Source organism: Miscanthus floridulus, chromosome 14 (assembly GCF_019320115.1).
Source record: "Miscanthus floridulus cultivar M001 chromosome 14, ASM1932011v1, whole genome shotgun sequence".
NCBI classification, from domain to species: Eukaryota; Viridiplantae; Streptophyta; class Magnoliopsida; order Poales; family Poaceae; genus Miscanthus; species Miscanthus floridulus.
Genome location: NC_089593.1, coordinates 54552413 through 54564984, shown reverse-complemented (window position 1 = coordinate 54564984; position 12572 = coordinate 54552413).

The window sequence follows — 12572 nt, the reverse complement described above, 5'->3', positions numbered from 1 at the left end:
GTTAGGTCGCAGTTCATGAGAGTGGGGTACTCTTTGGAAAGCTCATGAGAAGATCGAGGAGCAAGACCTTTAAAAGCTCCGTTTGGACTTGGCGTTCTTGCAGCCTAGTACCAGTTGGATCTTCAAGAGAAATCTGACAGCAAAAAGCTATGAATTCAAGGCTTAGTCCATTCACAAGCTGCTGGAAGATGGACCTGGTTGATCTAGGTGTAAGTTCAACCCATACGGGACTTATACTGAAAATCTGGTATATATAAAGAATGTTGCCTGTTTACTTGTGTTATATGCTTGGATCATTTTTTATCTATGAGTTTTTCCTCCAAACAAAATCTGGAATGTATATTAGGCACATATTTCCAACAACAAGCTATACAGAAGAGCCGCATCATCAAGAGTACTCCTAAAATGCGTCTCATTTGAAGAAGGCAAACAAATCCTAGACGAAATACACTCAGGCTACTGTGGAAATCACGCGACTTCAAGAACACTAGTCAGCAAAGCATTCCGCATGGGTTTCTACTAGCCAACCGCTTTGAAAGACGCAGAAGAACTCGTCAGAAGATGTAAAGGTTGTCAGATGTTCGCAAGACAAGCTCATGTGCTAGCCCACAACCTCATCTGCATTCCACCCGCTTGGCCTTTTTCCTGCTGGGGGCTGGATCAAGTAGGACCTCTCAAGAAAGCAAAGGGCGGTTTCAAGTACATCTTTGTAGCAATTGACAAGTTCACCAAGTGGATCGAATACAAACCACTCGCAAAATACAGCGCAGCCAAAGCAGTCGAGTTCATCCAAGATATTATGCACCGTTTCGGCATGCCAAATCGAATCATCACAGATTTGGGTTCTCCATTCACAGCTACAGAATTCAAAAGTTGGGCATAGGATTGTGGCTTCAGTATAGATTACGCATCAGTCGCACATCCAGAAGCCAACGGATAGGTAGAAAGGGCCAATGGACTCATACTAGCCGGATTAAAACCAAGATTGTATGAAGAACTAGTAGACTATGGGTCAAAATGGATCAAAGAATTACCCAAAGTTGTATGGGGGCTAAGGATTCAAATAAGTAGAGCCACCAGATACTCACCTTTCTTCCTGGTATATGGATCAGAAGCCGTACTACCCGCAGACTTGATCTGGACGTCACCAAGGATAGAACAATACGACGAAGGAGAAGCAGAACACACCCGAAGATTAGAACTCGACATCATAGAAGAAGTCAGAGTAAATGCTACCCTGCAATCAGCAAAATACCTATAGGGACTAAGGCGCCACTACAACAAGAATACTTGGTCTCGATCATTACAAGTCGAAGACTTAGCACTAAGAAGAATACAAAAAATCGACGGGCGCCACAAACTACTCAGTCCATGGGAAGGTCCTTTTATCGTCGCAAAAGTCATTGGACCAGGCACATACAAGCTCATAACTGAAGACGGAAAAGAAGTCAACAATACATGGCACATCAGTCAGCTACAAAGATTCTACGCATAAAAACAAATCAAGGGAGAATATGTATACAAGACACAAGAGATCAACATTCATGATCAAAGATACCGCAGTGTACCATTGTAACACATCAATATTCATGATCAATAAAGATGATTATTTCTCGACAAACATATATCCCATGGCTCTATCCGAGTTGTCTCTTAAAATGCAAATTGGCTAAAAATACGCCTGAGCATCCTAGCCGAGAGCAAAATAGTTGAAAAGACACTTGAGCCCGCCGATGAGGGTAGCTAACAAGCTAACACCCGAAATAAAATGCAAAATAGCTGAAAATACGCCTGAGCATCCTAGCCGAGAGCAAAATAGTTGAAAAGACACTTGAGCCCTCCGATGAGGGTAGCTAACAAGCTAACACCCGAAATAAAATGCAAAATGGCTGAAAATACGCCTGAGCATCCCGGCCGAGAGCAAAATAGTTGAAAAGACACTTGAGCCCACCGATGAGGGTAGCTAACAAGCTAACACCCGAAATAAAATGCAAAATGGCTGAAAATACGCCTGAGCATCCCGGCCGAGAGCAAAATAGTTGAAAAGACACTTAAGCCCACCGATGAGGGTAGCTAACAAGCTAACACCCGAAATAAAATGCAAAATGGCAGAAAAGACGCCTGAGCATCCCGGCCGAGAGCAAAATAGTTGAAAAGACACTTGAGCCCACCGATGAGGGTAGCTAACAAGCTAACACCCGAAATAAAATACAAAACGGCTGAAAATACGCCTGAGCATCCTGGCCGAGAGCAAAATAGTTAAAAAGACACTTGAGCCCGCCGATGAGGGTAGCTAACAAGCTAGAACCCGAAATAAAATCAAAACAACAGAAACTAAGCCTAGGCATATATCAGAGCAATATCACGAGCAAGACCCTCTAGCTACTTGTACCAAATAGCAAGAGGCTTGGGGGCTACACTAGAGATACCAAAGAACACAAGATCTACATACAACGAGTTGTTTACAGTGCATGCAAGATCTACATACAACGAGTTGTTTACAGTGCACAAGAGAAGACCAAACAAGCACTCGACAGATCAAGAAAGGTCGTCAACACAAGTTGTTTACTCAAACAGAAAAGTACTCGAGTTGTTTACAACTCGACGGATCAAGAAAGGTCGTCAACAAATAGATCTACATACAACGAGTTGTTTACAGTGCACAAGAGAAGACCAAACAAGCACTCGACAGATCAAGAAAGGTCGTCAACACAAGTTGTTTACTCAAACAGAAAAGTACTCGACAAATTATCCGAGGAATAGGCAGGGCATTCAGGCAAAGAAGACATCAGCAAAAAAGACCTTCATTCCAAAAAAGAAGTATAATGTCATATTACAAGGCACGGGCATAAAAGTCAAATACATCAAGCCTCATCATCAGGAGAAGGGAGGACGATATTAAGATTATCTACTATCCTAGTGGCTAAGTCTTCAACTTCAGGCTCCATCCTCTCAACAGCATCGATGTATTCCTGACTATCAGATTCCTCTGCTATCTTAGATAAAGAAACTGCTGGAGCAAGAACTTGGACTTGGGCCAGAATATTCTTGGTACACAGTTGAGCGCACCTCTTCACGAACTCTTGGAAACAAGTCGGAATTCAAGGAATCAACTGAGCCCAAGATTGCCCATCATCCGCCGGAGTTCGAAGAACGTCGGCCACTGAACGAAAGGATTTCCACAAAGCATTCCAGTTTTCAGTAGCCGTCGTCAACCTGCCAGACAAGTCTTCAATGGTTTTCTGAGCCTGCACAAGATCTCTATCAGCTCCACGCCTGATCAACTTAGCAAGCGCAAGTTCCTCTTCAGCATGAGTAATTACCTCCTCAGCCTTGTTGTGACTTGTACAAACAAGGGTCCTCATTTCTTCAATGCCCACCGAGAGCTTCTGCTTTTCGACCCGGAGAGCTGGACGAAGCGGTAGATAACAAGTCAGCAGAAAGAAAAAGTTTGAATACAAAAAGAAACAGAAATAACCCTCAATACCGTTGCAGTCTTTCTTCATGGCCTCCAAGCCTTTCACGGCCTCCGAGTTCTTTTGGGCCTCCTGAAGAGCGGCATCCCACTGCTTCTCGGTCTCAACACCCTGGGCACAAAGGAATTTTTCTTCATCCTGATGCGTTTGACGCTCAGCCTCCAGCTCAGCCCGGAGGAGATCAAGATTAGCTTTCAGGGTGCTCACTTCTGAAGACAACTTTTTCTCGTTTTTAGACGAGAAAAAGAAGCCGGTATGATCATGAGAGAAGGACTGAGCAAAAAGATACAAAGAAGAACAGAGAATAAGGACCAAAGAAAAGCAAACATCCAAAGAAGGAACGATGAAAAAGCTTACCTGGAGCTTTTCTCCAAAAGAAGTTGCCAGGGATGACAAGTCTCCCCAGGCAGCAGTTAATTCTGATAGCCGGTGAGTGGCATCGAACTGCTGCACCACATCATCGGCAAAAGGAGGACCGTCAGAGGCAAGAGAAGGAGAAGGAGAGCCCGGCCGAGGTGAAGAAGGAATAACCAGAGCGACCTCCCAGGAAGCCGAGGCCAATCCCTCAGAAGGACCCAACGCAATGGCCACGATCACCTCCGGGGCGACCAAGTCTGCAACAGCGCCATTGCCAGCCACTTCACCAATAGCACGCTACGAATACTGAGGCTCGGTACTCGGTAGCATGGCGGAGGGCTGAGAAGACGAAGAAGCGAGAGAAGGCGGAGGACTAAAAATCGATAAAAGAAATCACCGATGAGAACCAGGAAAAAGGAGAACAGAAGCAAAAGGATGGAGCCAGAATCTACTCACCCGGCCACCTCCTTCCTCGCGAAGCCAAAAGAAGACCTCATAGGGGGGACCACGGTGGCAAAAACGTCCCCGCCACTTGGCGACAAGAGCGGTATAGCCGATACTAGAGCCCCGGAAGAAGTTGGGGCCAGAGCCACAGTAGAACTCGGCACCGAAGGTGCGGGAGAGCTCGGCACCAAGGAACTCAACACCGGAGCTTCAGAAGAAGCCGGCGCGGGAGCCTCAGAAGAACTTGTACCCGATGTCCGGTTACTTCAAAAAAGATCAAGACTAAAAGTCAAAACAAAAAGGACAAATTCAATAGATGGAGAATATGAAAACAACTCACCGCCACATGATAAGGGGTACTTCATCATCCTCTTCCCCCTCGGTCTCGACCAAGGCCACCAAGGCACCCGCTGAAAAAAATAATAAAAGCACTCGGTTCAAGACAATAACAAGAAAACAAAGGGACAAAGAGTATAAATATGCTCACCTAAGAGCATGCTAGCTACAACTAGAGTACCTGGAGGAGTACTTGGCTTGCAAGATTTCTTGGAAGCAGGCAGGCCAGATGAATACCCATCCGTTCGCCCCCTCTTCGAGACACTACGAGGACCGCGGGGGACTAGACGAGGAACATACTCTTCATATACATCAACAAATCCGGAAGAAACTCCAGGAAATGTTGTGGAGATTGGGGACTTACTGATTGCAGAAGCTACGGTGAGTTCCTTCCTGGTTTTCGCCACGATAGGGGGAATAGCAAGAGAAGGGATCGGGTCAACAAAGTTGCGCCCAAATTCCTATGAAAAAGAATAAGACAACAAGACAAGGAAAAGTTAAACAAAGAAAGATACAGCAAGAATACATAAAGTACCCGAACGAGGAGAAAACAACTTACATCTGGAGGTGGGTTGTTGGTGGAGAACTCGGAGACGGTAGGCGAGACAACGCTTGCTCCCTTCAGCATCTTCTAGAGATGCTCGAGTACCTCCTCATCAGTCAGCTCAAGAGCTAGGACCATGCGAGAAGGATCCTCAGCACCCAACTACTCGAAGCCAAGGTGCTCTCGCTCCTTCAATGGCTGAACTCAGCGACGAAGAAAACTCGAAACAATACCAAAACCGGTTAAACCCTGCTGTTTCAGCATACTAATCCTATTAAGGAGTGGTTGGATTGCCTGGACCTCAGCGAGCGACACATGGTTCTTATCCCATCGGTCATTAACCATGGGACCAGATCCAGAGTGGACAGCAAGGGAAGGGATCAGATTGGCGGTATAGAACCTGTCGGCATGCCAATCCCTTACAGAATCAACCAGGTCATAGTCAAAGAACTTGCTCTTAAGACCCTGGCGAAATTGAATCCTGCAACCACCAAGAACGCTGGTTTCTTCGCGACGGGGTTGGGGTTTCAGGCGAAAGAAGTAACGGAATAGAGAAAGAGAAGGGAGAATTCCAAGGAAAGCTTCACAAAGATGAACAAAGACAGAAAGGTGAAGGACTGCATTACAAGCAAGATGGTTTAAGCAAATCCCAAAATAGCTGAGAAACTGATGAAGAAAAGCAGAGGCAGGAAGGCAGAGTCCAGCACAAATGAAAGAGATAAAAAGGACAATCTCACCAGGGCCTGGGACAGGGACCCGATGCTCGCTTGGAACTCTCCATTCAGCAATGGCCTTGCTCTGGATCAAACCGTCACTGACAAGCTCACGGAGCTGCTCCTCGGAGGTCGTCGAAGTCGGCCAAGACTTCTAGGCAGCCCTCATGGCGACAAATTCCTGATTCTCAATCACGGGGAGTGAAGATTCCTCGTCCATGAAGGAAGATTGAGACTTGCTTGCGGTTTTCTACTTACCCATATACTAACGAAGGAAAAAAGCGACTAGGGGAAGAGAAAGACTTGACAACGGCGCTAAAGACGGTGGCGGCAATGGCGACGGTGGATGACTGGGAGCTAGGGTTTGAAGGCAGTAAAGAAAAAGAAGACGAAGGGTCTTTAAATAGATTCTACAGCGTTAAAAACGGCCCACCAGGCCCATTAAAACACCATGTGAGAATGCAACGGTCCATTTACCGACACAGCTAAAATGACGGAGGGCACAAATCCACACAATGGTATGATTCAACGGGCAGATTTCAGACTTGTCCATCCAGCGATGCTACGGAGTTATTAGATAACTGCAAGAACAACCCGTCAACAAAGAAGAAAAGAAAGGCAACATAAGAACTTGGTTCTTACGAAAAGAACTCGAGAATATCATAAGGAACCGGAACTACAACAGAAAAGTAAATAACAACTCAGAAGACAAAGATTCTTTCCATTACAAGCGACTTCAAAAATAGAAGATTACAAGTCTTACAAGACCCAACATACTTAGTACCACGAAAAGCAAAGTAGCAAAGAAGAACACGGACACGGCTGGGCTCTAGAACGACTACGTGCCCCAAATTGCTACTCGGAAGGACAAACCGCCATCGGATACACTGTTTTCTTCAAAGGACTGACGCAGTGCATCCAAGGCAAAAATCAGTAGCACGGCAGGACAACATGGATTAGAGAAGGTCGGCAGGCATCTGTCTACCTAAGACCGATGTGATGCTGGATATGGTGTTGATCTGCACTAGACAGTCTAAAGACAGGCGACAAAGATCAACCCAGAACTGCCAGATGAAGGAACAAAGTCCACATCACAGGACCTCCTCCAACTACCGCCACGCACATCCTGGTACATTGCTGCCGTGGGATTAGCCTACCTCTAATCCCTATCACAAGACCTCCTCCAACTACAACAAGGTACACAGGAACTATGGAACCGGCCCAGGGGCTGCTCTACTTCACAAACTACCATGATTAGTGAGCACAAAAGCTTCAACAGAATGTTCAATGGATGAAAGCAAGCACTCTGGGAGGGTATTTATAGACCAAAGGAGCGGCGCACATGGACTAGGAGTACCAACAAAATAAGACTAACAAAGGACAAGCAAAAACACAGGACTCAATAATGGAAGACTCAGGCGAGAGGGAACGGTACTCGAGGACAAGCATATTCGGAAGAATATACCGATATAGTACAACTCGTGAACAAAAGGCATTCAAACTCAACCACCACCATACAACTACATCTGACAACAGCAGACCACCAGAGAAAATGCCAAAACACTGCTTCTGAGTTCTTCCTGAACGAAACAACCAGGATATATGCTCGGGGGCTGCAAAAGGAGAGGTATACGGTTCTATCAAACAACTCAGATTCAAGACCCTCCAACTTTTTGTTCCAAATAGCAAGAGGCTCGGGGGCTACACTCAGTGAGTGCCCTTTTTTCAAAAAAGCGCACATCACCAAGAAGACTTCTTCAAGACAAGACCCTCCACTGCTTCCGAGTTCTTCCTGAACAAAACAACCCGGATATATGCTCGGGGGCTGCAAAAGGAGAGGTATACGGTTCTATCAAACAACTTAGATTCAAGACCCTCCAACTCTTTGTTCCAAATAGCAAGAGGCTCGGGGGCTACACTTAGTGAGTCTTTTTTTCAAAAAAGCACACGTCACCAAGAAAACTTCTTCAAGACAAGACCCTCCAGCTCCTTGTTCCAAATAGCAAGAGGCTCGGGGGCTACACCCAGATGGATGTAATATTTCTTCAAAAAGCACGCACCACTCGAAGATCTCAAGAAGCGCTACATGGTTTCACTCAAGAAAGCACTCGGACGACGCTTGTTCCTACTCGACAAAACCTGAAGGAACAAGACGAGGCCTCCAGAACTCAACCATGAAGTGCTCGGGGGCTTGTCGGTACGGACCCACAGGATACCCCACAAGGAAGGAAGAAGACCTAATGCCATTAGGATTCTCCTCCTATAATCTTATTAGTAGTATTACTCTGTAATCCTACTAGGAACTCTCATTGTAAACCGACTAGGACTCTGACCTCCTGACTATATAAAGGAGGGCAGGGCTCCTTAGACCAGGAGTTCAACAGAGCAATTGTACAACACAACACTTCATAATCAATCCAACGCAAAGGCTAACACCGACTGGATGTAGGGCTATTACTCGATCTACGATCGAGGGCCTGCACCAGGATAAATCGACTGTCTCTTGCGTTAACCATCGAGTTCAGCATACGCCAGAGCCCGAACATACTGCCCCGGGTACCCCCGTGGCAGGCTATCGGTGGTTAAACATCGACACAACCCAAAACCAACCATAGAGTGAAGTCAAAGTCGCCAACGTTGGTTGCATACTTATGAATTCAGTCCCCAGGTGCTCCATAGGACGTGCTACACTAAGCACAATCATAGTAGTACTGGTAACAGATGAGATTATAGTAGGACTAGCCAGAGTGAATTTACCAATATGAATCTTCATCGCTGGATTAACAATGAAACTAAAAAATAAAAACTGAAACTTATGAATCCTCGTATCGTCTTGTTCACCTACAGCAAGTCCCAATGAAAACAACCGCAAAAAGCGATTATAACCTGGAGGAAGATGACCTGAACTTACCATCGAGAGCACGAGGAGGAGGCGCCGCTCACCCTCCCGCGGCAGCTGATGTGACGGCAAAGGCGCGGGTTCCTACAGCGCGAGACGCACAAGTGGGGTTAGATGTAGGCTCAAAGCGGCACGGGGTTACAGGAGACGAGAGCAATGCCGGCGTGCAGAGCGGAGTTGCTCGTGCTTACAAGGTGGGTTTACCCATGAGCACGCGGCGCACCATGGAAGAGGCCTACGATGGCCGGGATGTAGCCTGCACGCCGGGATTCAGCCGCCGTCGCCGCCTACACGCCACGAACCAGCCGCCGCCGTGGGCCGCGCGCCCGGAACTAGCCACCGTCGCCACGGCTGCCCCGGAATCCCACCGGCGTTGCGGTCAGCGCACCTGGATCCAGCCGCCATAGCCACCTGCGCACCGGAATCCCGCTGCCACCGCGGCCCGCGCGCAGGGAGGCGTAGATCTGGCGCAGATAGCAAATAGCTTACGTTAGGGTTGGGGAGCTCGGTTTCGCGCATCGGGAAAGGGAAGGAATGCAGGGGCGGACGAACCTGGTGGGTGATCGTCGCGAGATCTCGCTCGTCGCTGGTGAGCGGCCAAGGGCCCGGCGAAGCCCCTCGGCACCTGGTGTAGCGTGGGGGCGGCCAGAGAGTGGGAGAGCGCACGGGGGCAATGTTAGCAGTGCAGCAGACGTCTGGTGGGGGGCGAACCTAGTCCTTCGGATCGTCAAACGACACATTTGTAGGGGCGGCTCTTATTACCAGCCGCCCCTACTGTACCATTTGTAGGGGGCGGCTGCTTTACTGGAGCCCGAGCACGCCACTGTAGGGGCTGCTCTAATGCCAGCCGCCCCTAAAAAAAGCCCCGTTGCTACAAACTGTTTTTCACGTAGTGCAGATGCGGCCATGGAGGAAGACGCCGCCGCTGTCGGGTCGTGGCCGTGACCAATGGGGATGGGCGCAGCTGCCGCCGGGACCATGGTCTTCCATGTTGCCTCCACCGGGACCATGTTAATTGTCTGACCTTGCCTTCCCTGTACGGGATTAAATTTGCTGACGTTAGGTCCGTCGCGGACGAGGCGGAGGAAACTCTGGACGCCGGCGAGCCTCCCTAGCCTCCTCTATCTCCTACAGTATGGCGGGATGTTTTTTTTTTTTTTTTGCATAAACACATCATACAGACGGCTGATACAGACGCACCGTACATGCCCTAAGGCTGCTGCTGCTGTCGTGTGCATGCCTTTGATAATGATCTTACATTATTGTTGCATGCAGCATGGAGCAACAATGCTATTGCAATATACTCCTTGCATTTGGAGGCGGTAGTATAGATGTCGTATGTGTACGTCAATAAGCAAGCTCGTGATCCGCGTGCTTTTGCGCAGGCCTGCTGCCATCGTTTATGCAGTGCAGCAGTGATGACGTTCTCCGCGCTACGCCATCGAGGAAAACGATGGAGGGAATGGTCCCCTAGGTACGTCTGTTTGATCCTGGCATATATAATAATACGGAAGTTGCTAGTGCTGTCACTAACAGAGCCAATGTTAGCACTAGAAGTTGCTAGTGCTGTCACTAAAAGTTGATTTGAGGTTGTGAATTGATGTTGATTTGATATTTTAAATTGAATGGTCTAATCAATTTGAGCCTCTAATTATTGTGTCAATTAGAGAATGTTGTCACTAACAAAACCAATGTTCGCACTTGAAGTTGCTAGTGATGTCACTAAATGTTGATTTGAGGTTGTGAATTGATGTTGATTTCACTTTTTAAATCGAATGGTCTAATCAATTTTATCCTCTAATTATTGTGTCAATTAGAGAATGTGAGGATTGTGACTGCAGCAAAAGGTTGCATATATGTCAATTTAGTATCTCAGTCCAGAAACACTATCCGTTGATACCTATGTTCCAGCACTAACAGAATAGAGAAATGCTTGGACAATGAACCGTTGCTTTAACCAATCTTGATAAAATTTTGGGGTCCGAGGTCATATACCACTGGCGTGTTTCCTCCAAACGAGTCACTGATAACAACTCCTGTTATCATTGACGCGTCTAGTTGGGAAGAGTCTTTGATAACTAGCCATTAGTGACGCGTTTTGTTTAGTGGCCATGGGCTTAGTGACATGTTCTATTTACCGACGTCACTGATCTATATTAGTGACACGTTTCAATTACGCATCACTGGTTAAGGTGTCTCGTTTTGTGCTATTTTGGCATAGTGTGCTGCTGCTGCTTGAATTACGACTAAACATTGATAATAAACCCTGTGATAAGAGTCCAACATAAGAGTATGTTAATTCTCAACAAGGAGATAGCAGATCGACAGAACCCCCGACCAACTCTATGAATCGCTCAGGGACTATACCCATGGGGTACGGTCGCATGTACCCTCTGGTGGAGCCAGGATGAACCCGAGCACACCCTTGGCCATCGCTCGGGACCCAGCGGCTCGGCCATGGCCCTAGGATCCAGAACGACAGGGAGCCCAAGCCAGACCTCTACCTTGGCCGTTGCCCGAGCCTTCGGCTGGACGCCAATCGACAAACCGAGCCATGGCAGGAAGCCAACTCAAGAATTTGTCTTGTGCCCAGACGCAGAGGTACTCCATCATCTGCCCGTTCCACCGGCATGAGGCACTGTTGGACACTACATCGGTAGGGTCATGCAAGGGGCACGCATCAGGACAAGGGACTTCCCAAGCCCTAGGGGCTGAGAGCTTCCGGCCCGCTTGTCAGCCCCTCTAGGCAGGGGAGGCACCTTGCGCACCAAGGAAGCCTTGAGAAAGACTCACCGGGGGAGGCTGCTCAATGATATACAACACCTAGCGGTCAAGCGCCAGACTACGGCAACAATGTCAGGGAGTGGTTGCGACATTGTCGGCCCCCAAGATGACAAGGAAGGACCAGACGGTGCCAAGACAATGGAACAGCAAGCACCTAGGGGAGATGCCATAGGTTAGAACCAATCCTTTTTGTATGCCCCATGCCCTTCTCATTATATAAGGTGAGGCATGGGCTCCTATAGAAGGAGAGAACGGTCGAAACCATCGACAACCGAATGGTTGAATGATCAGCCCAAGGTAGAAATGAAGAACCCTAGGATAGCACCATGCAATCCTTGCCAAACTCTCTCTCTCATCAATTCCTCTGTTGTAAACCCTCGATTGAGCATTTTTAACACAAAGAACACCACAGTGCTGGACATAGGGCTCGGAAGCCCAAACCAGGATAAACAGATTGTGTCCCTTATGTGTTTTGTCTGTCCAAGCCACCGGAGACCCACACATCGACCTCCGACGAACAAACTTGATGCTTGCCGTAGTTCTGAACCCGCGCACAGCTAGCACAATAAGGAGGGAGCGCGTCGTGTGTGACCAGTGCTGTGAAGTGGCCAGAACCACCCGCTTCGTCATCGAAGCCGGAGACGTCATCCTCGAGGGCGGTGTGCCCTTCTCCTGTGAAATCATCACCACTGACGGTTCCTTCACCCTGCCCAAGTTCTTAGTTTTGAACTTGGACTATGTCGCCGACCGTAGAGGCAAACTGCGTCCTCTTGAGGAGACTTCGTCGGGGGACAGCGACACCTGGCATAATACCCTCTACTGGCTTCCTAGGAGCCGACTTGGAGGTCGTCCTTGCCCAATAGATTCGACTCGGTCTCATCCCGAACCCCACAATGTCGGAGCGCCGCCGGATGTTCGTATTCTACACGTTGGCGAGTGTTCATGACCAGATCATCGCTGGAGAAGAACTACTGCCACCCCACCGCTTATGGTACGTCCTCCCAAACATCCTCTATGGG